This window comes from Aythya ferina (assembly GCF_964211825.1).
Source record: "Aythya ferina genome assembly, chromosome: 3".
Classification (NCBI taxonomy): Eukaryota; Metazoa; Chordata; class Aves; order Anseriformes; family Anatidae; genus Aythya; species Aythya ferina.
Window position 1 is genome coordinate 7,967,829 of NC_140298.1, and position 26,917 is coordinate 7,994,745.

Sequence of the window (26,917 nt, forward strand, 5' to 3'; positions counted from 1 at the left end):
GAAAAACTTCTCCAGGCTGAGCGAGTAACTTGCTTGGCAGCCACCATCTGATCCCTGGAAAATGAAGGCAGGCTTTGCCCTGGGGAGGAGACCCATCGGCAGGCTGCAGGGGATGCTGCTCCCAGGATGTGGTTATGGGCACCCATCAGGGAGGTACATCAGCAGGTGGGTGTTCCTTTGACAGCCTCGCCCCTCCACCTCCAGCTTCTCCCTTCCATTTCTCTTCCCGCTGGCAACAAAGGTAGAGGTGGACAGTATTCAGTGGGGTGCAGCACTCCCAGCCTCTTGTGTGTGCAAAAGGAAACACCCTGAGCCCACGCTCACTAAAAGAGAGTTAAATTCACATTTTATGCAACATTTCCTATAGGACAAGTGCACTACGTGGACAGTGGGGTTATCAGCAAGCTGCAGTAGCTCAGGGTCTGATCTACCTCTCCCGAGCCCCGCAGATCTTACACTCCTCATTGTGCAGCTTCCAAAGGGGGATATGGCTGTGCCTGTCAGCCTCAACCACATGTTGAAGACTCTCTCCTGGGGAGGCTGTTTCCAGGGTCAATCAAGACTCTGGTCATGGTCCTGTCAACAAAAAACTGCACAACAGTTGTCCATGGTCACTGTGACACCTTCAGTGCTCAAGGGCAAGAAGCTGGGGCTGGATTTGCCACATCCTAGCTGGCATGTCCTGCTTGCCGGTGTTCCTGGCACCTGCACTTTCCAGGGCAAACCCCACCACATCACCACAAAGGCACTCAACCATTTGGCGTCATGAGTGCCACTCCTGAGAAACGAAGCATTGCCTAGCTGACAAACGACACTGCAGTCTGGGAGGTCCTGTTGACTGAAATAATTAGTACGTTAGCTGTACCTGCTCAAGTGTGAAAAATCCTTGTTTTGGATGAGTGCCACAAGGTGACGTCCTTCAAGGCTAGTGTGAGAGGGGCTGGGGAGAGAGAGAAAGAGAGGGAAAAATACAGTGTGATGTAACACAACGTATGGTGCTGTCTATGCTTTATCTCAGAAGGATGGAGGAGGCAGCGGTGGGAGCAACAGCAGATTAACTGGTGTGAGGTGCCTTTTTTGTCAGAGCACCGCAGCTCAGTGGGGCCCTGCACCCCACTCATCTCGGTGGTTAAAGGATGCTGGCGCTTACCTGTTTGTCCACTTTGCCCCTTTATTACCAACCCTGGTATTGCTTCGGGACTGTGGAGGTGTCCTGTCTGTAAGACTGACAGCTTTTCAGACCAGACGTGGCTGGTAGAGCCTTCCTCAGCTCACTCCTCCCCGCGCCCACTCCCAGGATGCTGTTGTTTTATCTTTAAGCCCGGGGGTTGCTTTAAAATTATCTGGGATGAAAACCTGGCTCCACTGAAGTCGTTGGCAAAGCTCCCATTGACTTCAGAGGAGCCAGGATTTCACCCTAAGATGCTTTGTAGATTATTGGTGAATGGAAAGCATACGTCTGGCTTCTTGAGGGTTATTATTGTTGGTGGTGACCTCTGCTCTGACGAGCATTGAGCAAGGCTGGTTGAGACAGATGGCTAAAGCTTTGCCTGCCTCTTCCCCTGCTTCCTTACAGGGACTTTGCTTTACAGCTCATCATCTTGGATGCTGCTTATCAAGGAATACCTTCCCGTCGCCTGCCAGTGGAATTTAATGCCTGTTTGCCCACATTCCCCTTCCCCCAACACCGGCAGATCAGCAGATAGGAGACAGAATGGCTGATTAGCTTCTAGCTCCCACCTCTTAGCTGTAAGCTGCAAATGCACACATAAGGGTCTTCTTAAAAAAAAAAAAAAAAAAAAAAGAATAACCTTCCCCTGCAGGCAACCTAGGTCTTTCTGTGACTCATGGTCCCTTTATCTCGATAAATTACTACTTGAATAGTAACCACTGTCTTTTAAAAATAACTGATTAGCTCAGAGGTCTCCATTTTCCTGCCTCTGCTAGACCAGCGCTTTCCTTCCCGTCTACATATTTTGCCACCAGCTGGGTCTAATGGCTGGGTCAAGATTTCTGAATTTTGCAGTGCCTCATGTGACAGGCTGGAAATTCAGCGGCCACTTTATTAAAACTTGAAGCAAAAGCAGAAACGTATAATGAGAAGTCTCAATCATGGAATATGGAAATGGAGAAAACAGTCTGGCCCAGTTTCCCACCTGTTATTTATTTTTTTAATACCAAATTCTGTTTATTTTCCACTCGCCCACATTTTCACTTTTCAACATGCTGCGCATTTGTGTACTGATGACGTGCAACTGCACTGCAGCATTTGCCAAGACGCGGCAGTACAAGGCTGTGGGAATCGACATACTGGGCAACATTTTTCAGAAGTGCCCAGAGAGCCTCAGTTCTGCTGACATTCATAAGCGCTTGCCACAAGGCATTTTTGCCTCTTTAGAGAAACACAGCGAAACCAGCAAACTCCTTTCCCGCCAGCACAGTTTTATTGCTGCAGAAGGACATGGGTTTTTAGCTGAGGCGGGCGCTGCGGGGCTCAGCCACCTGATTGAGTTACCCTCATCGAGACGCAGCCCCTCAGCCGAGGCGAACACCTTCCCGGTGGTTTTGCTGGCTGCAGTGCCAGGCATTTGGTAGAGCCGGCCCCGCGGCCTGGAGCGGGGAGGCAGGCTCACATTTTGGCAGCAGCGAGCCATTGAATTGGCTCACCCATTAAGTTGGCTCATCCGTTAAGTTGGCTCGGCCAAATTCATCGGTAAGCTTAAATTATTACATTTAATAATGAATAAGGTGACAGCTCACCCTGCGCATACCTACGCAGGCTGTCTGTGGGTGCTGCAGAGAAGGAGCTTTACACGGGCACGTCTGGTGGGGCTGAGAGCACAGCCAGGAGGTTCGGTTCTGCTGGCCCAGCTGATGGGAAGGGGTTGTATGACTGAGGCTTGAGCAGAGCAGCAACTTCTGACATGTCTTGCCTTGTGTTCAGCGGTGTAGCAGATCAGCAGCATCTCTGATAATTAAAAAAAAGAAGAAGAAAAAAAGAGAGAGATAAATAGAGCATTTCACACCTTCCACACCTATGATTTCCAACCCCTTTATTTCCCCAGGGAAAACATCACACTGCTGGATTGCTATTGGCCTTTTTTCAAGGCTACTTTTGTAACACTGGAAGCAGGGAACTTAATTGAAAACTAAAACAAATCAGAAAGCCAGCTGAGCGGCTAACTCACAGGGATGAGAAAGGACGATTTTGCAGCAAATGCAGTGATGATGAGTGAGATGAAGGGCTGTCTCTCCTCCTCCCACCCCCCAAAAAAAGAGTTTAGCTATCTCCATTGCTGGGAACCTTTCACTCCTACAGAGAACATACATAGAATATAGTTCGTGTGCTGTTGGCTTCAGGTGGTGTCATCTGGCTTTGCACAACTGATTTCACACGAGAGGCAGAGAGTTGTGCTGAAGCCTATTGCTGCGCTGTCAGGGCTGAAGATTTTGCCAGTCTGGTTATGCCTCCTGAATAGGGACTCTTCAGGGGTTATATTTTATTTTCCTTACTATGTCAGTTCCTCTCCTTGATGGCTGATGCTCTGGATTTCCTAATATCTTTGTGCAGTGCTTTGGCAAGTCAAAAGTATACCACATCAATAAAACGATCATTTTTGAATCCTGCACTCTAACGCCTGTAACAGTTGAGTGCTGAATTTACCCTGACATCTCTCAGCTCCATTTCGAGCCAGTGCTTTAGGAGCTAAACAGTATCAGTGATAAATATTCTCTTCTTTTCCATAATGGAATCTCCAGCAAATAATTCTGAAGTACGTCACTCTGTGTACTGAACCAACTGGAAAAATGCCACAGTCCTGTCATTACAGAGACTTTGTTTAACAAAAGTGTCAGAAACATGGAGCAAGAGGACAGATTTTCCCCTGCTATTTACCTCTTTCTCTGAGGCTCTGATGCTGAGCCCATTGGTACCCCAAGTCCAAGCCCAATGACAAATGGTATAAATCCCTGCAGAGATGTCCGAATGATCTGCTACATTGGCAACAGTCTTTCAAACCATGTAAGTTCACTGAGATGCACAAAAAAAGCTCTTATGGGAAGTAAACCTCCTCTGTAGGGACTGTGGCAATGTGCTCAGTGGAGGCATATCTGTTACACAGCCATTTGGCATGCTGTAGGGAAACAGTGGGAAGAGGCTCAGTTATTACTGCAGGTGAAGAAATCATTTAAACCTGTACACGTGCCCCTTCTCTCTCTATTTTTTATAAGTTGCTGAGGCCTTAAATTCATGTGTAAATGTGTAATTCATGACTAAAGACGGGCAGTTAGGTTAGATATTCACAGCACCGGAGCTAAAGTGCAGGCTGGGTTTTGTTTCCTCTGTCAGAACAGCTTTACTAAAGTGGAGCCCAGGTTTGTGATAGCCTAGAACCAACAGTGAAAGTCATAATAGCAAACAGTGGTAGAGTCCCTGTGAAATATCCCAGGCAATAGAGAATGGGATTAATTTGAAACGTCCCTTTAAAGGATGATGATATTATGTTAAATAAAGCAATGGAGAGGGAAATTAAAATAAAATAAAATAAAATAAAATAAAATAAAATAAAATAAAATAAAATAAAATAAAATAAAATAAAATAAAATAAAATAAAATAAAATAAAATAAAATAAAATAAGAGTTTGGGGCCTTTCAGCTCAAGTATTTAAGAAAAACGTCCTCTGCTACCCAACTTCAATCACGCTTTTTTGGACAAGCGCAGTTTGGACAGCAACAGCTTCACCTGCTGTCCACGGTGGGATGTGAAAATCTCAGTGGTTTGGATGAGGTGGCCAGTGCACAGGGGGTTCCAGAGCATCTACAGCAGACCTGACACTTGGTGCATGCTGGTGATAAGTGGGAGGAAAGCAGGGACACCCACAAGTGCCCAGGGAATTCTTGGTCCTGCTGGAGGCAGACATTCTGGAGAAATTGCTCCAGACTGGAGCCACAGGGCTGGGAGGGAGCGAGGGAGAGTGGGTTGAACGGGTGACACACTGCAGATCAAAGCATGTGTTTGTTCAGGGCATCTGACCTGTCTGTAGATGTTCGCTCCTCACGTACCCTGAAGACAGCAGCAAAACGGTGTGGAAAAAGCAATAGCTGGAGCTCCACCTTGCTGTCTGAGACAGCTATTTGCTGCTAATCAACTACTGGCCTTGTTCTACTGTCACGGTGAAAATCAGCATCAGGAGGTGGTATAACTACACAAATCCTCAAGGGAGGAAGGCTTCAGCAGGACTGGTGGAAAAATGGGTAAGCATCTCTGAATAACAACATCACAGCCCTCTCTGATCAATCATGGTCTTTATCCTTCTACTGTGCTGGCTATAACCGTTGTCCCTTTTATGCCGTAATATCACTTCAGAGTTTATATGTTTCTAGTGCATTTTTAATGCATAATGTCATTTTCCTGAAATGTGGGGCGTATGGGCTTACTGTTGCTATTGAAGCTGCTGCTGGTGGTTGTTTCCTGGCTAGTCCCCTGGTCTGAGCAAATGGCAGCACAATCGGGCCAGCCCTTGGTAGTTTTCCTTCCAGAGTTGCCTCTTCACCAGGTTAAGAAACACTGAAGCTATTCCTAGTGCTAAACCCACAGAGCAGGTGGGTGATAAGATTATTGGCTCAAGAAACTAGAAAGTTTGAGAAAGTTTGTGACTGGGCCCACTATAAAAGGAAATTCTTTCCAAAAATTTACAAATAAATGAAATTCAGTGCAGGCAGGATCAGACTCTTGTACACCAAGGATTTTTTTTACTGTATATGGAGACACTAAAGAGATCTTTTTTAAACAAGAAACAACTTGAAACAGAATGAAAAATGGAAAGAGAGAGAGGGAAAAAAAAAAAAAAGCAAAAAAAAAAAAAAAAAAAGCAAATTAACCCTTTTTGACTTCTGGCGCTTAACCTCAAACAGCTTTTTTAAGTAGATCCCTAGGGGGGTTCGTCTGTAAAACGCTACAATTTACAAGTGGGTTTAAGTACAACATGTTGCTTTTCAACCACAGGCAGACAGGAAAAGATCCAATTGACACCTGCTTCAGACAACAAATGGGGCACAAAAGACAAAACTCATTTCAAAGGGTCTATTTGTTTGTCTCTTGTCATGGATTAAACCAGGGGGCCACTACTTCAGGATGGATTCTGCTCCCATTCCAGTCAATGGAAAAAAAGCTTATTTGTGTGAATAACGCAGAACCAGCCCTTGGCAAGGAAAAGAGCTGGTTGTTGCTGAAGTTTTACTGCCGATTCTGTAGTAAGCGAGGATATGGTACTTCTGAAATGCTCGATTTGCAAGCCAGATGTTTGAAATATGAATATTCACACTTGCAGAACTTTAAACAGAACGATGAAAGTTTACTGAAAAACAAGTGGGAATACAAGAATTTTTTTTAAGAATGCAAAGTACCACAGTGCTTTTTAAAAATAGGTTTTCATTTATTTGATTCGAGTCTAACTCAATTTAGAAAATTCTTCCTGTCTAAAGCAATTTTTGTGTGTGCGGGGAAGAGCAGAGAAAAATCGCTGAAATTATGCTTTTTAGAAATTCAAACCAAATGAAAATAAAAATGGACTACCTTGTTGCCAGTAGTTTCATTAATGGAAATGAGATGCTGAAGGAAATGCTCTAAATCATCGGATGTTTCAACATCCCCCCTACTCATGCAGTGTGTCGCGGGGCTCCCCCAGACACGTGCATGCCCAATAAACCCTTTGCACTTTCGGTTTTGGGTGCTCCCTGGGTGCAGGCGAGGCCGTGAACAGCTCGGCTGCAACCCAGCTCTGCCTGTCCAAAGGAAAAAAAAAAGAGAGAGAGAGAGAGAGAGAGAAAGCCCGACATGAACATTTTGGCAGCTCTTCACTTCAAAGAGAACAGAACTTCTGTCTACTGCTTGTTGTCCTTTGATTTTTCATGGATGTGGTGGTGGATGGGGTTTCCAAATCCCTGTCCCTGCCAAACAGCAAGCCAGGTTTTGTCCTCAGATACCTGCCTCTAATCCCTTGGATTTGTGCTGAGTTTGGGCCACGCACAAGCTTTTGCCTGTGTATTTAATCACTGGGGGCTGGGGGGGAGCGGAGCCTGGACTGTTATCAGTCATTCTGTTCTCATGATTAATCTTGTAATTACAAAACGAAGTCAAAGCAGCTCCAAAGAGGAAGACAAACCCCGGTAGCTGCAGGCTTCAGCTCCCGGCTCCTGCGCTCTGAGCGCTTGCAGCTGGCAGCGCTGGCTCGCCTGCGTTGGAGAGGCCAAAAACCTGCGTGTGGGAGCCTCGTCTGCGCTGGCATCTGCTGCTGCGGGGTACCTTTAGCTTGGAGCTGAGGCTGCAGAAACTGGGCCGGACACATGACCTGCAAGCAGCCCAGAGCCCCAGTGTGTTGCAACAGAGCAGCAATTCCAGCACACGCACGCAGAGGAGGCGATGGTGCACAGGGGAGTGCTAACTCTGAATTTTCTGCCTCTTGCAGCGTGCACCGCACCCCCTCCAACGATGGTAAAATTCCACTAGCAAATAATTGTGTTAATACGAGTGTTTAGCTTGCATTTACTGAAATGCTTTAAATTGGATTTCTGCCCCTTTAGCTCCCAATAGTTCCTTGAGGCTAAACAACACACGTTTTTGTATCGGATGAAGCCCGTGTACTTAAACGGTGTGGTGCAACTGCCCCCTCTCTGCAGGTAGAGACGATGCACATCCCAATTCACAGGAGTAAACTATACCAGTATAAAGCGCATTTTGCTGATATTGCACCTTCGTCAGGACTTTCACTAATTTAACAGCTTCAGTTAAAAAAATAAAATAAAATCATACCCCTAGCAGAAATAGAAAATCTATGTGCAAGCAGGTACAGGACATAAAAGTCCACTAGCACTCTTCAGTTGTTTCAGGAAAGTAAGAGACAAAGCCTACTCAGCCTTGCAGAAAGACTTCCCAGTGACTATTTATGAACTAAACAGTCATAGTAGAGAGAACAAAAGTCTACCACTGACTGAAAACAATTCAAACAGTAAAAATCCCAACCCATAGAACAATACACGCACACGAATTAGTCTTTAGTTGGAGCAAAGCTCTCTGGATTGCCACACCTATTAACAACTGGGGAAGAAGCTGAGAAGCAATGCGTTAAATTTGGCAGATAAAACTAAACTGATAAAGTTAAATAAAGCTGAGGGAAAAGAGGAACAAATTCCATTCCAGATAGACAACACAGCAATGAAGAGATTCACGTAGAAGAATGTAGCAGAAACAACATGGCAAAAATACTCCCACACACTGCGTAATGGTAAGGGGACTCTACCAAACTTGGTTCCAATGTGAACAAGAGGGAATTGTCTGGGGAGAAGCACTCAGAAGAAAAAGCTGTGATGCTTGGGGAGAAAATAATGCTGAAAATATTCTTTTGCTGTCATTTCAGCTGGCACTTTAAGTACTGACTTTGTGTCAACACCAGAAACCAGGTACAGAAAAAATCCACATGATAACCAAGGTCGAGAGAACTTTGCTACTTGAAAAGGGACCCAGAAGGACAAGGATCAGGGATCGAAGAAGATGTGCCAGCAGACAGCCTAATGTCGTGTTAAAGTAGCCACTGCTTTACAGAAAGGGAAATGACCTCTTCTGTACTACTGGATGGAGACAATGCAGCATCGTTAAAGCACATGACATCTGTAAGCAAAAAGGAGTATGCTTTTTCATAAATAATGCCTAGCACTGTAGAAATGAGTTGAGGGATTCAGACTGAAAAAAGCTGAAACCAGAACAAAAAAATTCTCCGCAAATCTAAGCATTTTTATGAGACCTACATTTCTTCCACTGATAGCATAACATTAGCTAAATCAGTGGTTTTCCATCTCGCTTTTAATGTGGATTGCTGCATTTTTTCACTAGACATATAGATTCCTGGGCAGTTCCTGAGCCTACTGACAATAAGTTTGCTTTTCTTAGCCGCTTGTTGCTGCCCCACAGATTTGTAAGCCACAGGTTGAAGATCTCTATTCTAAAGGATTTCAGACCTTGGTGCTCAAGACGCAGTCATCTCAAGACCAATTAAAAAAATAAACTAGTGATGGGAATGGAAAGATTCTTCATTTGGCTTAATTATCTAGGGCAAGGAGAAAACATCCCTTTCATCCAGGGCTTGCATAATTGTCCGTTACGGGCTACAGTTTTGGCTTCTCTAAAATGAGTGTCAAAACTCATACTGAATTAAACGGAAGAGGGATTTGACCCATAAGGATTCAGACCTTTTGAAGCATCTGATCTGTCGATCATTGACTAAAAGATCCTGGGAAAAACAGTTCAGTGCTTTCAGTGCCTGATAAACCTTTCTACACACCCCCCTCAAAAAAAAAAAAAAAATAAAATCAACAAAACTCCACCAACCCAAACCAACAAACAAGTAAAAAAGAAAAAACAACCAAGAACCAAGAAACCTGGACTGACTGCTATCTCTGTGGTGTACATGTGCATTTATGAGAGAAAATAAGTTTGCCTATTGCACAAGTAATTTGGGGGTTCTTAGGTTCAGGAATGTATATACATATATACCTTATTAAATGGTAGTAGAGTATGGGAAATCCAGAAATATCAGCACTCAAAAGACTGGTCAAGGCTATCATTACAAATATAGAAACCAGTCTAAGAAACCAGTTATAGTGTGTTAGGCTGGTGGACTGGATTTTAAATTAAGTTTTAGCTGGAATGATTTTTTTTTTCTTTAGCTATTTTTAGACTCAGCCATGTGAGAAGCACATGGCTCCATAAATACATTTCCCTCAAGAATAAGTTAATGGGGTGGGGTGCGTGGGAGGAAACAACCTAAACAATTCATTTAAAGTTAATAACTGAGTTAAGAATTTTATAGCTTAATTTTTTAAACATTTGTCATTAAAGTGTGATTGACTTCTGTAATAACATACACACATATAACAGCAGCACATGGGACAGTCGACTGATGGGAGGATTCACATAGGCCCCTATTAGCCTATAGCATCCCTGGCTTCTTCCCAGAGCTAAGAGAGAGGGAAACTATTCAGGAGCATTTTGGTGCCACTGCGGTAGGCTCTGGCTCTGAAATGCCCCACAAAAGAACCTGTCTTTTCTTCTGCTCATTCAGAGAGGGCTTGAGGAGAATCAGCCTGTGTGAAATCTTCCAGCAATCGTTTCAGAAAACTGTGCATAAGAAAAAGGTAAAGAAAAGAGCAGCCACGTGCTAATGTTCGTATATTTCTATCCAATACAAGAGGGTGTCTAGGTAGAGAAGAAGATGATGAAGGGCTTGTGCAAGTGAAACTTACCATGTCCTCAGAAGAGGGACGTCATTAGTTGGGATGGCAATGAGCTGTGTTTTTTGGTTTGCTGGAATCTGGATTTCATCTCCCTGCTGTGTATGTCCAAGTGCATATCTGACTGTGGACTGTTTTTTTTTCTTAAACTTTACAGAGAAGTTTATTCGGTTGCTTCTACTGTGGACTACTGGCTTTGCCTCTTTTCAACCTACAGATCAAAGGCTTTATATAAAAACAGTGCAATTATGACTAAAATAAACACTTTAAACACTGTTACTGTGATTCCATCCAGACTTTTTTTTCTAGGTTTGTATTAACACTCAAGTGACTCAATCAGCATTGGTAGCAATAAAATACACATGATAATCCCCTGCTGATCCATCATTTGTACCAAGAAGACTTAAGTGGTGCAGCTTGTATTTTATTTCCTTTTTCTAGCCTCTGTCGAAAGTACATGCCCTTGTGCAATGTACATGCGATACTCAGAAATCAAAAGAACAGCTAATTAATTACATCCCACCTCCTCATATGGAAAATGGATCTAAACTAGCATCTAAAACACAATGTGTTTGCTTTAAATAGCCAAATGCGGAGGGACCAGAGAGATCTGTGGGGAATTTTTGGCACCATATGAAGATTCTTTCAGCCCTCGAATCCCCCACCCTTGAATTCTGTGGTGGGTTAGTAGGGAAAGGATATAAAATTGTGGAATTTTTTTTAAAGGCTTTTCTCTTTGTTTTCTATTCTCCTTGGCTGCGCTCTTATATTTTAATACCGTATAATAGTAAGGAACAAGGAGGGTCATTCAAAAATATTTTTTAATCTTTATTAAAAACAGAACTGCCTTTTGCTGCCGCTGGACCGCATTTACCTACAAAGTCCTAAAATGGCTGAAAGGACTGCAACCATAGCTTCTACTTAGGGGTTTTGAGGGGTGCCAACCCAAGTCTGAATGACTGTAGGCAGTGGAGAATGCCAGTCTCTCACTAAGTTTTTACATGGTGCTGACCACTTCAGTGTCGAAGCATTTCCCAGGGGTCCAAAATTAGATACCAGCATTGCTCTTTTAGTTTTGAACAAAAAAGATGCTTTGCTTTGGACTGACTTTCCACTTAGCCCCCCTTTCATTAAGGCATATTTAACTTTAATTCACCATGATGGGACGGTAGCATGAATTTAAGGGCTTTGGTGAACGAGGAAGGGATTGCTCATGTATTAAGAGCTACAAAGTGCTGCAAGAATAAGAGATGGAGTGAACACTTGGTCTCAGTTGCGATGTGACTTTGCTCTCTTGCCTCCAAGACTAAATGTACATTAGGACTTTTTTATGGCCATATACATATTGAACTTTCAGACTTAATTTTACTGTCTGCATGAGAAAAAAGGAGCAGTAAAGGCCTGAAGGAGGCTTCTGGAATTAAAGAGAAAGGTATAGGGAATATGAGGGTTTAGAACACTGTGTTTAAGAATTCAGAAGTGTTGAGGCAGGCCCAGCCTGTTCCAGTACAGGTGGTGGAATGCTTATATAAGTTTTTCCTTCCTCCACCATGCTGTTCAGTCCTAGCATCTATGGCCATTAGCACAGACCAGCAATAAAGCCCCAGATCACCAGAATGAACGGGCTTCTTCCACATGTGAGGATTTCTACTGCTTGCCCATTTTGTAAAGGATAACGTGGTTCCCCCCCTCCACCCCTAGCTTCCATACCATGGGCAAGATCTCAAACTTCTATACAAAAGAAGTTAAGCTCACTAATAAAACTTACTGAGTTTAAGCAGATAATCCAAATGTCTTGCTTACTCATAGAGTTCCAGCTACTGTGAGCTGAATTGCTGGCATGATCTCATATACAATGTAGAACACAACTTGGGCTACTAGGAACACTATCTGCTACACAAAACAATCTGGGAGAATTAGTCGAAAAAAAAAAAAAAAAAAAAAGAGTAATTAAAAAGAGTAAAAAGCCATGCAAAAAATCACACGAAACATTATCATTAGAGCATACACGATCATGATCTTTGTTGTAGTTACATTGAAATATTTTTTCACCTCAAAAAGAATGGGGAAAAGACTACTTGAATAAATACCACATATCCACCACCAAAATAAATGGATCGACAGCATCTTGTCCTGAATTATCATGGGAAAAAATATCCACAAAAATTACAGAAACATCACAGATATGCAGAGCAAATATCTTAGACCAGTTAAAGTATCTATTATTGCTTGTTTTTATCTGTCTCTAAAGGGAAGCTACATTTGACCTCTAAGGAAGGTCAACAACTTAATTATTGTACTCAAGACAAAGCTACTCCATGCACAGGAAATGAAAGCTAAAGAGAAGCACTTCAAAAAGAAAGGCGTTTTACCCTCTTAAATAAATGAGACCCACAAAATTCAATATTGTTTTCATACTGATCAAGACTTCTGGCTGGATGCTAAGTGGTGTTCACTGGGTAAAGACAGGAAATCCAGGAGCCTTCCTGCCTCTACAACACAAGCGTTAGAGCAGGGCAAAGCAGCTCGAAAGATAGTATAGGAAAATGGTCTGCATGGGTGAGGGCTGTCACAGACATACTTTGTTAAAATGTCATATCTACTTGCTTGAGAAAAACAAGATGCTTTCTAGAGCTTAAGAAAATATTTTTTCCAATATTTGTACCCAGTTTATGGGTTACAAGTTAGCACCTCCATAGAAATGACACCGCAGTCTTCAGTGCAGAGTGCTGCAGATTCTCCTATAGTTAACAGAAACCATTCACAAAGGGCACTCTAACATCCAGGCTGCTTTTGCTGAGCACTCTGCTTATGGACTGAAAACCAAACCCAACAGAACTCTGCATTGTAGCTTGTTCTATTCCCACTCTGCAGCAGAGCCAAGAAGCTCTTCTCACCGCCAGTACCAACCCTCTCCACTCCAGCCTACTCAGACTTTGAAATATTTTCCTGGTGTTATATGGGAGGGGGTGGGAAGTCCAAGAGGGTAAGGAAATCCCTTCTGGCTCCCTACCTGTGGTATATCCCCATCTGTGGGGCTGGCTGATGCTTATTTTTAGCAGCTTATCTGCTTGGTGATGACCCAACAGGATATTTTCCGAGAGTACCCTGGTGACTTACAGTTTCTGTTGCACTTTCAAAAGTCAGGCATGACCTGGGAGCCTGCATTAAAAAAAAAAAAAAAAAAAAAAAAAAAAAAAAAAAAAAAAAAAAAAAAAAAAAAGGCGAGTGGAAAATCATTAAGAGGACCTGCGGAAAAATCAGTAAGGGTCATGCAATGAGAGGCTTAATCCCCGCTCACAAGGGAAATGACTTCAGGTTGCACAGATAACCTTAACTCTGACATTTCTTACCATCTGAATACCTGACAAATTCTTTGGTATATAAAAGGAAGAACAATGTGAGCTGCTCAGTCTTGAAGGGTTTACGAGCTTCAAGAAAGCAATGATCTTTCCAATCCAAGATCACCATCTATCCAACAGATCTTTAGTGATATCTTGAACATTTTGTCTGCTACACAGCCTTGTTTTTTCATTTACAATTGGCAGAACAGCCCTGAAACTAGACCCCTCATCAGGTAATTGATGTGATAAGTGGCAACGTTCACAATCCATAATCGCAGGATCTTCGCTGCAGATAAGGCATTTCAGGTCAAAAAGCACCAACTAAGTTCCCAATTCAAAATTGGATGCTTCCTGCCTGTTCCCAGCTACTGGAAAAATCCAAAAATTGTCCCAGGCAGCCAAACTTTCACTAAAGTCTGCACAGTGGCTAAGAACGACCGATTATATAAATTTAACACAAACAGATTTTAGAACGGCTGGGACAGGATTTATGTATGTCTGCATGTATGCATTGACAAAGCCCACAGCCTGTATCTGGGACAAGGCTTTCACAGTCACTGCCTCCAGGATGTAAACTATCATTTGTAGCCTTTGTTCTCAAATATATGACCTTGCATTTTGCTGTTTTAAAACACATGTTCAGAGGAGGCTAGTTTACCAAGTGATGCAGTTTGCCTTGCAGACTTGACCTATCTTGTTTATTTACCACTACGATGTATCTGCAACTTTTCTAGCAGCTAATTTATTTATTTATTTTTCTTTCAAATCCTTGATATCAATAATAAACAGCCCAAGGACATGAAAGAATCATTGCAGAGCCTTGATAAAAATACCCTCCTGACACCTTTCCATTCAGATACATCAGTTTAGTCATTTAATACGTGCTACATCACACGTAGCAATGTTTTAGAACTGTTTTGTACAAATACAAACTATATAATATCAAAACTATACTGACTGGTGTCATTCATGTCACCATCTCTTTAACTAGATTTTGACTATTCCAGTCATCTGATATTCTTGCAATTGTCTTGGAACTGATGTCAGGTTAACTAGCCTATATTTGCTTGAGGAGTCTGGGAAAAAGGGGACACCTCCATCTTTCTTTTAAAATAATGAAACATTTATTCACTTCAATGTCTCTGGAATTTCCCTAGTACCTTATTGGAGCAAGAATCTCAACAAGAGATGTTGATATAAAGTACAGATTGCTGTAAGCAAGAGAAAAAATCTTGGTCTTGAGGCTTGGAAACAATTTAGTAACTCTTGGTTTCAACCAGATCAGCGTGGAAATGGATAGCATTTGTTCCTGTGGATTAGCAATCAGTCCTGGTTTTGATTCTGATGTATTCGGCTTCCTTAGAACTAGATTAAATTTCTGCAATTTACATCCATCTAAAATCTCCAATGTCAAATTACTGAGTTGCACTGACTCCAGCAGCAGCATGATGTGGCATTACCAAGCACTACCTGGTTTCCACCTGTTATACTAAATTTCCTGTGTTCGCACTAAAGCTGGCCCCAGCTTGCAAATATCAGCACAACTTGCCTGAATTGCAGTTTTTATTAGACCTCCTGAAGAAGGCAGTTTCTCCTGGTTTCGAGTTTCATTGGGAAAGCTTTGCTCCAACTTCAACCATTTTTAAGGGTAACGGGGCATCACCACACCTGTTAAAAATAGAGACAAACTGGTCATCCTTCAGCAGAACATCACTACATGGAGACATCACTGGGAGACTATTCTTTTTTTTTTTTTTTTTTTTTTTCCCTCAATCTAAATTTGAAAGCTCAGAGAGAGAGTCTTTGCCTTTTCCCTACCACTAAAGGAATTATCTCCTCCTTCACACTTCGGTATTTTCAGGCTGTGAATACATGCAGCCATTTTTATGTGACAGCAGAGTTGCACTGAAGTCACAGAGTGCTCTCTGAAGGCCTGACAGGTAAATGGATGGCAAAGAAAAGGAGTTGCTAGATACCTGATCAGTAGATACAACTCTGAAGAAAAGCATGAAGTGTGCCCTGAAGTACCCATACCTACGTCCAGTTGATGTTTCTCACATGAACACTGAGGGAGACTTTATTCCACTGAAACTTCTGCCTGTTTTTTAACTCTAAAGCCATCTGAAATCAGATCCTGAACTCTAGAGTAAAAAGGATACTTAAACACTGATCTTGTATTAGGAGAAAGCCAGCAAGAGAGCGAGCTCTTTAGTTAATCATCTGTCTTTAAGAGACTCCCATAGATTTCCAGAAAACATACAGTAAATTCAACTGCTTTCCCTCATGCTTGTGAACAAAGACATAGATAGAGAACCTTCCTTCCTTTCTTCCTTCCTTCCTTTTCTTTCTTTCTTTCTTCCCTTCTTCCTTTCTCTCTCTTTCTCTTTTTCTCTCTATTTCTTTCTCATTTTTTCCTTTTCTTCTTTTTTGTTATTAGTGCACATCATATCTGTTTGCTTAGGACATGATCTTCCTTTCATCAAGAAGTATGGTTTTCACAGATAGGCTATTTATATGGGCACAGGGTCAATCTCTGCATTTTCTTCCACCCCTACTTTCAACAGAAAGAAAAGAAAATTGCATAATAACAGCATAGCCTTCACCACTACTTTTAGGGATGATCCAATATCAGCATTTCTGTTTCAAGAATAACTCCCACTTTCAACACCACAGAGGTAGTCTGTGGTCTTTATTCTTCATCAAATATCCAGAGGGCCAAATTCCTTGCTGATGTGCATTAGGGTAGAGGCCACTGAGCTCAGATAGATCGAACTCAGTCCACACCATGGTTTCTTACAGTTCTTATGGACGCTGAAGGCTGGTTTCCCTAGATGAAGCTTCAAATGCACTTAGAGAGACAGATTTCTTAAGCTAAAGAGGCAGTACCAGCTCCATTACCATCAGTTTCACACTTATTTATTTAAACATTTATTGAGGAGGTCAAAGTCCTGAAACGTTTGATGCCTTTTTGTAAATCACAAGCAACCCTTTTCAGTGAATATTCCATGGCAATTTAAAATAGACCAAAAGATTTGTTTAACAAGAATATATGAGAAATCATGATGGTTTAGAGAGGGATGGAGGGCTCCAGCTATATACTCTGAGCCTGATGATTTGTTATGAAGCAACTTACGGCACATAAAGTTCCTTCTACTCCTTAAACGGTGTTTCAGGACACATCCTATATCCATTTAGGATTTTCCATTGATGTTCCTCATATTTGTAACAGAAAGATTGCACTGAAAAGTAGCACTTTAGTTCAAGCAAGCTCCTCTGATTCCTGATGTTTTTGCAGACAATGCCCAAGACAAATTTGAGAGCATTAGATGTAATACACAGCAAATGAAATCCAAGAGTAGCCAGGCAGAGACAGCCTGCATCTCTCTCCAAAACCATAGCAGTGAAGTCGCAGCTGCACGCACCTATAGGTGTGCTATTTCAAGTCAGGAGAAAGAACCATTGGTAATGACTCCTCTGTTCTGATTTTACTGCAAACGCATCCCAGTCTTCTCTGGCCTAGCTGGGTGCAAACTGACAACAAAAATATGCTGGCTTCCTCTTTCAGTATTAATTCTGCAGGCCTTACATGTATTATTTCAAAATCGTGGAAACCCGTGAAGAACAACATCTTTTGTATCCATTAATAATAAAAGATGGAATTAAATGTTATCTTGGTGCACTGGTTGCCAGAAAAGTTTCCTTCTGAAGTATAAAAAGCCACAGAAAGTCAACGCGTTTCATTGATATAGCACTGATACTAGACACCTTCAAAAGCCTTTGCTGTGCTTTTTCTCACATGCAGAAAGTGACTAACTCTGGCCATATGCACATGGGTAAATGCACCAATTTCTGCCTGTGACTTGTGTCCTGGGCTGCGGCAAACAAGCACTGCAATTTATACCAGACACTGGAGAATATGAATATTTTCTTTACTACTCAGCTCCAGGAAAGGATAATTACTATAAGCAAAACCAGATGAAAATCTGAGAATATTTTATGATCCACTTTCATTATAAAAAATCTCTATTAGCCTTAGAACAATGGGGCCAAATTCACACTCAGGGTAACATCACTGACATCAGTAGAATACTAGAATTAATTTGGCCCATGGGATCTACTTGAAGATATAACATACTGTCACGGGGATGACAGCCAAATTCTGTGCAGAAAATCTTTCTATACCGACTAATTTGGCATTAAAAAGACAGCACAGCTGTACAAGCAGTAATCCAGTGGGCTGGATCTTCAAGTGCAACTCTGCTTACATCTGTGTGATAAAGCTCTGGTATAGCTACCTGAGAACCTGGCCAAGTGCCTTTTCTAGACCAAATGGGAGATCACAGTATAAATATTATTCAGCACCCGAATTATGTTAATGTGACATTCAGACAAACAAAGAGAAGGATACTGGGAGGTAGAATTTAAAAGGAACCAGGTAGCCAAAGATCTGAATGAAACGCTGATATCCCTTGCTAATCCTTTCTTATCCTGTCTTTTCTCTCTCTCTCCCGCCCCCATCAAGCAGTCTCCTGAACCACATTAAGCTGCAGAGAGAATCAACAAGTAAAGCAGAAGGCTTTTTTTTTTCTTTTCTATTTCTGTCGTCATTTATTTATTTTTAAATAGAAAATTCTTGTCTGTTTCAGTGATGACGTTTTAATGAATCCATCAATCACTGCAAACTCCAAACTAGAATCCTACATAAAAGAGACCTATTTGTAATACGTGACCTAAGCCCATACCTGACAAAATTAGTTCTCAGGGAGACAATGCAGGTCTTTCACTGCTGTCTCCATGGAATCGTAGATGATTAAGCTGGACAGGGCATCGTGGGTCCTCAAATCCGATCCCCTACACCTTGCATCACTCTATCCCTGCGTTATTCCCCTGGGTGTGTTATCTAATCCTTTGCTGACTGACTGTGACCCACCTTACAACTTCTCTTCCACTGGCAAGTTTTCATCATCCTTTGCCTAAGCAAGCTCTTGATCACCCTTACCACAGCCTTTAGTTCCCCGTATTGATGTTTTTCAGGGTGTTTGGATCCATACTATCTCCTGTTCCCTAAATTATTTTAGATCTTTTCAACATTGCCCTTTGCTTTTCTTACTTCCTTATTCATTTGCTCTGCACATCTTAGTGCTGCAGGTCCTAGTTCAAGGGCAGGCCAGTAAGTGCTGCATCCCACATTCATAGCCAACTCTGCCTTTTTTCGGCTGCTGCCATGTGCAATAAATTCCCCAACCTCACTACATCATGACTCAGTTTTTTGCTTCCCTTTTTACGGCTAACAGACTGATCACAATTTGCTTTCATTACCTTTGCACCATTTCTCTGGTTTGCACCATTTGGCAGTTCTCACTTTATTCCTCTGCTTTCTTACTACAGTACGGCTTTTCTTTGCTGATCTGCCACTTGCCCTACAAAATTTGAGCTTATTTCTCACACCCTGGTTGAAAGGATTACTTAACCAGTTGGGTCGAGAGCATTCTTCCTGCTAAATCCTCTTTCCCAGGGCTCCCAGCAGCTATGCTTCTGAGACACAAAACACTAAGATGATTTTTAAAAGCAAATTTGACTTAGAGAATATCTGAACTGACTCTATATTCAAAGATTCTGAGCTCTTTACTGACTTAGTTTTGGCTCCCGTTGATTTAAATTTACACAGATGAGTTAAGTGGTGTGACATTTGGTGTGCTGCAACCATGGACAAATCCATAGACAAATAACCATGCTGCCTTTAGGAGGATCAAAGAAAGCAGTTGCTGCTCCCTCGTGGTCATCATCATCACCCCCTATTCTGAAAGCTAACTAAACTGTGCTTCTATCTTTGATTTTCTGTATTCTGTCTACAGGGATGCTTCTATCTATGCTCTTGGTTAAGTCAAAGTGAACCAAGGTAACAAAGGCTTACTACTGAAACTGTTTAAATCAAACGATGCTTGCAGCCTCATGTGATCACTCAGATAGATAGGGAGACTGTTACAAACAGCAGTTTCTAAAGCAACTGGGTATTCCTGATCTCAGTGATTTCTCCCCACTCTCCATCCTTTTCCACTTTTTTTTTTTTTTTTTTTTTTTTTACCACTTGTATTCAGTGAGAACACTCTTCTATCTCCTTTCAGGACTGTCTGGGATGACTATGAAGCAGATGAAGCAGTTTAAAATCTTAGGTGGCCCCTCAGTTTTCAAAGAACAAGAAGAGACCAGGACACTTATATTGTATACAATATAGAAACCAAGGCTTAGAATTGTTATCGCACAGCTGACCTCCTTTGGTGCTCACCATGGATGGCATCCCACAGTAAATCTGCAGTAACAAAGTGAATGGCACTTTCAAACTTGTTAGAGAAAAATATCTTCTTATATTGGGACCAGCAATTAATTCTTTGCTTTCAGCATGCCTTTATTCTTTTGAGCTCCATTGTCCCCCACTATATTTACTATCAATAATTTTCTTTTTGTGTCTGTTAAAACCCAGCATGAAAATCAGAGCTCTTGTGCCTGCTTCTTGCTATTTTACACTTGGCTTTACTTTCTGTCGCCCATTTTGGTCCTGGAAGGCTAGTATTGCAAGTGGCGAAGTGGAGACTACCCTCAGAGAAGTATCTGTTTTAGATGTTCACTTCTCAGTGATCAAGCATCCCCAAATTTCCTTCACAGAACTATTTATGAGGACCTATATCCCTTTTCATTATCTTTGACTTTTCCATTAGGACTGGAATAATTCATTGGAAAAACTATGGGGGCATCTCTATCTTAAAGCACTGCCCTCTCTGTGGCAGAGTTGTCCATGGTGTGTTTCCACAGTATCACTTGTCCTGAAAGAAAGACAATTCCTGTTACCATCAGCTTTCCTTATTTGCTTTGCCACTGGTTCACATCTAACATTCCTAGTTATGGAAGACAAGGCATCTCTCCGAGTTTTGGCTCGATATTGTTCCTCCTTTGCTCTAAACAATTAAGGGACCCGTCCACAGACACCCATGTCATACTGGTGTGGTGGGATCTCCTCTTCTCTCTTGCTTGTCTGAAAATCAGTCTGTCTTCTTTTCTCCCTCGTTCTGCCCTGTGGAGTCTCAGTTCTGGCTGTCTTCACTGTCTTGTCATTTTGTCTTTGGGGGATAGTTTCCCTTCTTTTCTTCTTTGCTACTGTTTCTTTTTTTTCTTCTCCAGTAAAACAAATGTGCCGCTCAGCTTCACCTCTCCTGCACTAGCAAATTCCATCCTCCCTCTTGTACTTGGGTAGGGTTCTCCCATGGATAATTCTCACCTTTTTGTTCTCCAAGCCTTCTTCTTCAGAAGGTTTTGTGCTCTAGTGTTTTTGCAGTCTTCTCAACATATTCCTCAATCACATCTTTGAATTCCTGCCTGAATTTGAAGTTACCTCCATGTGCCTCTTTAGCTCTTGCATTGTTTCCTCTATTGCTGCCATCAAATCATATTTCGCACCTACATACATGTATTGCATATCACGACACATTGATGTGCAACTGGGAGCTTCTTCAGCTGTCCATCATGTTTGTGATCTCTTTCTTCTTTTGACCATTTGAAAGGCTTTTTCAAAGGTGCCTAATAGAGTTAGGTACCAAACTTCCACTGGTATTTACTAAGTGCTAGGTGCATAGATCTGCTATACACAACAGAGAAACAGGAGACTATCACGAACTGTTAAGTAATAAAAATCCCTGCAACATGATCTGTTGTGGTTGGACATTTTAGTGAAATCCTGGATAGTCATTTGCAAAAAAGCTGACATGCAGGGTTTGGATTTAATCTTCACATTTCCACTCAAACTGTGGCATTGTTTGAAGACAACAGCTTTGGGATCCTGGCAAAAGAGTAAAACTGTCCGAGCTGTTCCACTCTGGTTTGAATTATCTCTCTTTTTATTTATTTATTTTTAGCTTTGAAGTCTGTGTACTTTAAAAATCAATGAACATCATATTAACAAGCAGACATTAATTACATTTTAACAAACTCGAAAGGCTTGGCTACAAATCTTTGAAAAGATAAATTCACATTTTAAAAAGCTTCCTAATCCAAATGGCATCATTGGAGCAAGACATTGACAAAGCCTGCACAGAATGGAAATGTTAAAAGAATTTGTTTTCCAGATTTTTTTTTTTTCTATAATTTATAATTAGTCCTCACTATTGTACTGTCTTGTACATTAGGTCTGGTAAACAGAGTATTTATGACTTTTACAGGATTAACGGAGAAGTCCTGAGATGTAGAAATGAAAAGATTGCTCAGATAATAACAACGCTTAGCTCTTTGATAGCTCTTCTTGTCTGTTCAGCTTAGTGTTTTACAAATAAATCGGGATCACTATCACAGTTTTACAGAGGAACAAAAGTGAGGCAAAGAACATTAATGTGTCTCATCTGCAATTACTTAGCAGAGAAGAGACAGAACAGAATTAGTTTTCTTGCATCCAGTGTGGAGCTCTGGTCCACAGGTTACACTGATTTGTGGAGAAGAATAGTTTTTAAAATATGGGTACTGGAGTGTGCAATGGGAGTCAGAGAGTTCAGACCAGGATATTCTGCACATACAGAAATGTCAAAAGTATGCATACATGGTCCATGAATTATAAAAAATATCATGCCTCATCCTGGCTGCAAGTAGCTGCATCCTCGGTATTAGGAATTTTTGAAGAGCGGCTCCCACATGAAAGTAGGATCCCCAGCAATAAGCACAACAGTTTCTGCACTGTGCACAGAGCCAAGTCATCACGAGGTTTGTGTGGTAACAAGGGGAGAGTAGGACACACACAGGATATTTGTGTCAGAGCAAGCTCCAGAAAACACACAGAGGAAGCTAAGCTTTGGTAATGCCCCCATTGATTTCATCACTTCTGTGCTATTCCCGAGCAGCTGCTGGAGATGTCAATAGATGAGAATCCCAGTTCAGACTAGACGCTATCTGCAGCACAGCAAAAGGCAGCCTTTGCCAAGAAGCATTCACTCAGTGCTGTGCCATGGACTGTGGTGGAGGGCACACTGGATGCCAGTAGGCCTAGCTGTCCACTTCATGCTGTGCTCTGAACAGACAAGACAGACCTGCTGCCTGCTGTGCTGGGAGTGGAAATGGAACTACAACAGATTAAGTGCAACAAATGCGATGGTACTTAATGCTTTGCCATGGCATGAGAAATCAGTTTGGTGTTCCAGGAATTAGAGGATACGTATACTTTAGCCCACCACACAATGCTAGAATTATCTCACGTTCACAGAAAATTCTTTGAGGCAATTTCAGTGGCGATGGTAGAAAAATAAGCCTCACCTATCACATCTGGCACGGCTGTTCCATGTGACACACAAAACATTTCCTCCATCTGTTACTGCAAGTACTTGACTTACCTTTGAGAATCAAGCTTTTAGACATCCTACTACGTCCTGGTTTCATGGGTACATCTTCTGGTTAAGCTGCTTTGTCAGAAAGAGACTCATCTACTGGAGCGACCTATAGGCCATGTCCTTCTGTACCTGCAAAGAAGAGGGCGCTGTCATACCTGTCCTGGAGCCACATCACATTTAGACCTGGCAGGGTAGCACAGGCGATTGTCATCATACCTGCAGCATTGGCATCCCAACAAGGATGACAGTGAAAGCATCACAACCATCAATAAAGCCATGCATTATTATTATTAGAATGATCTCTGAACCATTTTCAGCATCGATTCTCTATAGAAGGTGGCTCAAACACTACTGCAAACTTGGTTACCCTGACAGCACAAGCTGTTGAACTCAGGTCTATTGAGAGCAATTAATACCTGTTGGCCTTTGTACAGCATCTGGCAGAAGTGATTGTCTATAAAACATAACAGGGTACTAAGTATCAGGGTCATCTGCTATTGCACCCTATCTATGCTGCCTTCTCTTCATATACAAAGTGGAATCACACAATGTGTAGCATCTCTCTTTGCCTGGTTCACAGTCACCATTCTGATATTAAAGACAAAAATTTCCTCCTAACTGGTTTGAAAGACCCACAATTTCCCACTAAGGGACAGAGTGAGAATCTCATTATCTTGTGACTGATCTGCAGTGAGCACAAACAACATTAGATGTGTGAGTAAACAAAGGAAACACCTAGATACTTTTTTTTCTGATCTGCTGAGAAGGCATCTGGAGGCTTGAAAGTTCATCTGCCAATACTGGAATGACATCTGCCATTTCTCAGCTGGTGGTGTGGTTTCTTTAAAATTTGGTCCCAATCTGTGTCTTAATTTGAAGAACAATTAAACTTTATGCACAAATAAAAAGCAGATCATATGTTAGAGATACTCTATTGGATTTCTAAGCAGGCTAGAAAATGCACAATTAAGTAAACACCTTTATTGTAAATTGCTTTTCTTACATCATTATTTTTCCCTGTCTCAGCAGGACTGGGAGATATGCAATGCAACTACAAACAGAAAACATTTTGGTAATAAATAAATAAAAGAAAATTCAAATCCTACCTTAAATAAATCTAATCCCATATCACGGTCCCTTGTGAAGAACAGCCACTGTGAAATAGTCCGGAGATGTCAGTGTTCAATTCCCTTTGAAACAAAGGCAGGCAGCTCACCTCATACTGACAGGTTCCTCCAGTTTTAAACCAATGGTATTGACTTCAAAGCAAGATTTAACCTGATCTACAGCGGAATGAGTGGAAGATCAAACTCAATCTTGGTTCAATAGCTTACGCAGTGCAGATGTGGTTCAGCTTAGAAACTTAGCACCATCAGTAGGAAACTTTTATTTGAAAATGAAAGATTAAAGTCTGCAGGAGCTGATGAGGATACCAGGAAAAGCAGGCAGAGTGACGCAATGCCTACACAGCCAAGTGATACACTTCAGGTCCTCTGAAGCTGCCAGTGTGCTTTCCCTGAGACCCAGAGGATGCAAACTAGTAGAATAGGAAGAATATTACAAGGAGGGAGGAGAAATGGATGAGGGAACCAACTTGACAAGCAAGATAAGCTCAGGAAATGAAGGCTTTCTAAAAGATGAGGTGGGATAAAAGTACAGGAAAAAGCAAACAATTCAGTTACTCTGTCAAAACGACAACTTGAGTCTTCTCCTAGCCTGAAGGTCAATCAAGATTTTAGGTAGGATAACAAGATTCTAGAATTGCAGCTTGCCAACAGAAAGTTAGCATATGCACACTTACATTTCCACCAGATTAAAATGTGACAACTCGAACAAGTTTTATTTATGGAGGGCAGTTCTTTTTCAAAACCACCTAAAACAACTATAGAGAACTACATCTCATAAGAACATGCTTTTTTGAAGAGGAAATATATTCTAGGAAATGTGATCCTTAGGCTACAGGTGCTAATTCTGTAATAAATACTTTTTTTTTCTTTTTTTTTTCTTTTTTTTTTTTTTTCCCCTAAGCTAGCTAAAATTGGGTCTCCAAGTGCTGATCTTTAAATCTATTAAAATTGATGTAAATATGGAAAAACTCCACTGAAATTGCATTGGTGGAAGAGGCAGTGCCAGGCCATAACTAAGCCTCATGGGGAAAATTTAAGAGTCTGGAGTTCCTGGGAGTTTTATTATTGTACCAGTGGAGCAGGGATTTCTCTCCAAATGTTGCCCACGCTCAGGGATAGTCAGCCTGTACTTTCTCTAATGTGTAAAGGATGGAAGAAATCAGAAGAGAGCATATAATAAATCAACTGACAGACTCTGAAAAATAGCTGTCCTGTCTCCTTAATATGAGAGAGACTAATGTTCTGAGGGCAGGAGGAATTTGGCTTTAGACAGAAAACATTCCCCTATAGGGGGACAAAAAGTGATCACTCCGTAGCTTAATCAATCTCAGACCTCTCTTTGAGGAAAATAACATGTTGCCTGCAATAGCATGTGCAATAATGTTTGCTGAAATATAAACTATGGCCGTATACCCCAAGATGGAAGGTCAGAAGTCAACTGAGGATCTGGCCGCAGATGTTCGGCAATAGAGATCAAAACGCAATATATCACGCTCAGTGCTTTTCCTCAAGGAACAGGTTGCAGAAATATCTCAACCCATCTCCTTCACAGTCAATGCACTCACCCTGCATGTAACAAAGCTGTAAATCACAAATTGCCAGGTTACTCAAAGACAAAGTTCACTTTTCCTAATTTCTCTGTCCTGTATCTCAGTATTCTAATATTTATATAGCGAATTTGCTCTTATCCACCAACACTGCTCCCTTGAACCTCTGCAATGTTTTTCAAGTCCTTCTACCAGAGTAAAGAATCACATGACACCACTTAGTCCTCCCCCAGACCTTGATATATGTTTCCTAAAGCCGACATTTGATATTATGGAATGTGTTGTAATCAATTCTTAAAGTTATAGCACCACTGGCTTTTTATTAACTTGCACAACAACAACAACAAAAATCCAACAAAAAAATGGGCCCTCATAACCAATCAGCCTTGTTATATCCTGAAAGCAGCTTTAACAAGCAGGGAGTAATATAGTGTAATTGGTACTCCGCAATTTAATTGTTCTGTTCTTAAATCTAATATTGCAGCTGTGGGTTAAGTTTACACCATAGCTTTCAAGAGAACATGAAAGTGTGGTACATCTGTGCAACAGAAAGCTAAACATCTCTCATCTGATGTGTTTACAATGACATTTGATAGCGTGGAATGGTTTGGAGTTCATTCTTAAAGCTGCAGAGCTGCTTTTCAACACAGCAAAAAAAAGGGAAAAAGCCTCCTTCAAACAACTCAGCCCACATAAGGCTGATGGTTATGCTGCTGCAGGCATTGCAGGGAAACTGCAGGCTGTAACATTTCCTTCAAGTGTCTTTGAGCATTTGTCACTCAAGCAGTGGAAAAGAGAACAAGGACATCTTCCCCTCAGATGACATAATCAATTATTTGAAAAACAAACCATTCAAAAAGTCTGCAACCAGACAAGTAAAACAACCCCTGACATGCATAAACCAGACAAGAATATTTCACGAAATGTTATTAAGTGGATGACCTTAGCACATTTAGAAATGGTGGAGTTCTCGGTTTAACAGGTGGCAGAACTGCATACGGCATCCTGAACTTCACGTTCTGTGTAACTATCAGCTTCAGCATTATGTACTTGTTAGTGAATTTATTAAGCCCATAAGTAGTTCAAGAAACTTAGGAATGGGCCCATAAATGTCATCTGCAGTTTGTGAACTGCAAGTATCTGACTGTTTTGATCAAGGTTTTTACGGGAAAGTTAAACAGTTATTAAATTAATTTACTACTGCTACATGAAAAGGGAGTAAGCCTGCTGAAGAACTTTCATTGTGATGAGA

General features: G+C 41.5%; 1 long non-coding RNA gene across 3 annotated transcripts; it reads right to left on the reverse strand.

The window, feature by feature from the left end:
• Window positions 1-217: 217 nt before the first annotated feature.
• On the reverse strand, window positions 218-24,989 carry LOC311434765. Of its 3 annotated transcripts, none has more exons than XR_014691721.1 (8): window positions 24,098-24,989; window positions 22,995-23,120; window positions 15,179-15,297; window positions 13,299-13,447; window positions 12,054-12,192; window positions 10,298-10,496; window positions 2,772-2,968; window positions 218-940 (listed from the first exon to the last, which is right to left on the reverse strand). It is a non-coding gene; the product is annotated as an uncharacterized lncRNA (long non-coding RNA). The 3 variants fall into 3 exon arrangements; XR_014691722.1 differs by having other exon boundaries at window positions 218-576; window positions 866-940; window positions 22,995-24,989; XR_014691723.1 differs by having other exon boundaries at window positions 22,995-24,989.
• Window positions 24,990-26,917: the final 1,928 nt, after the last annotated feature.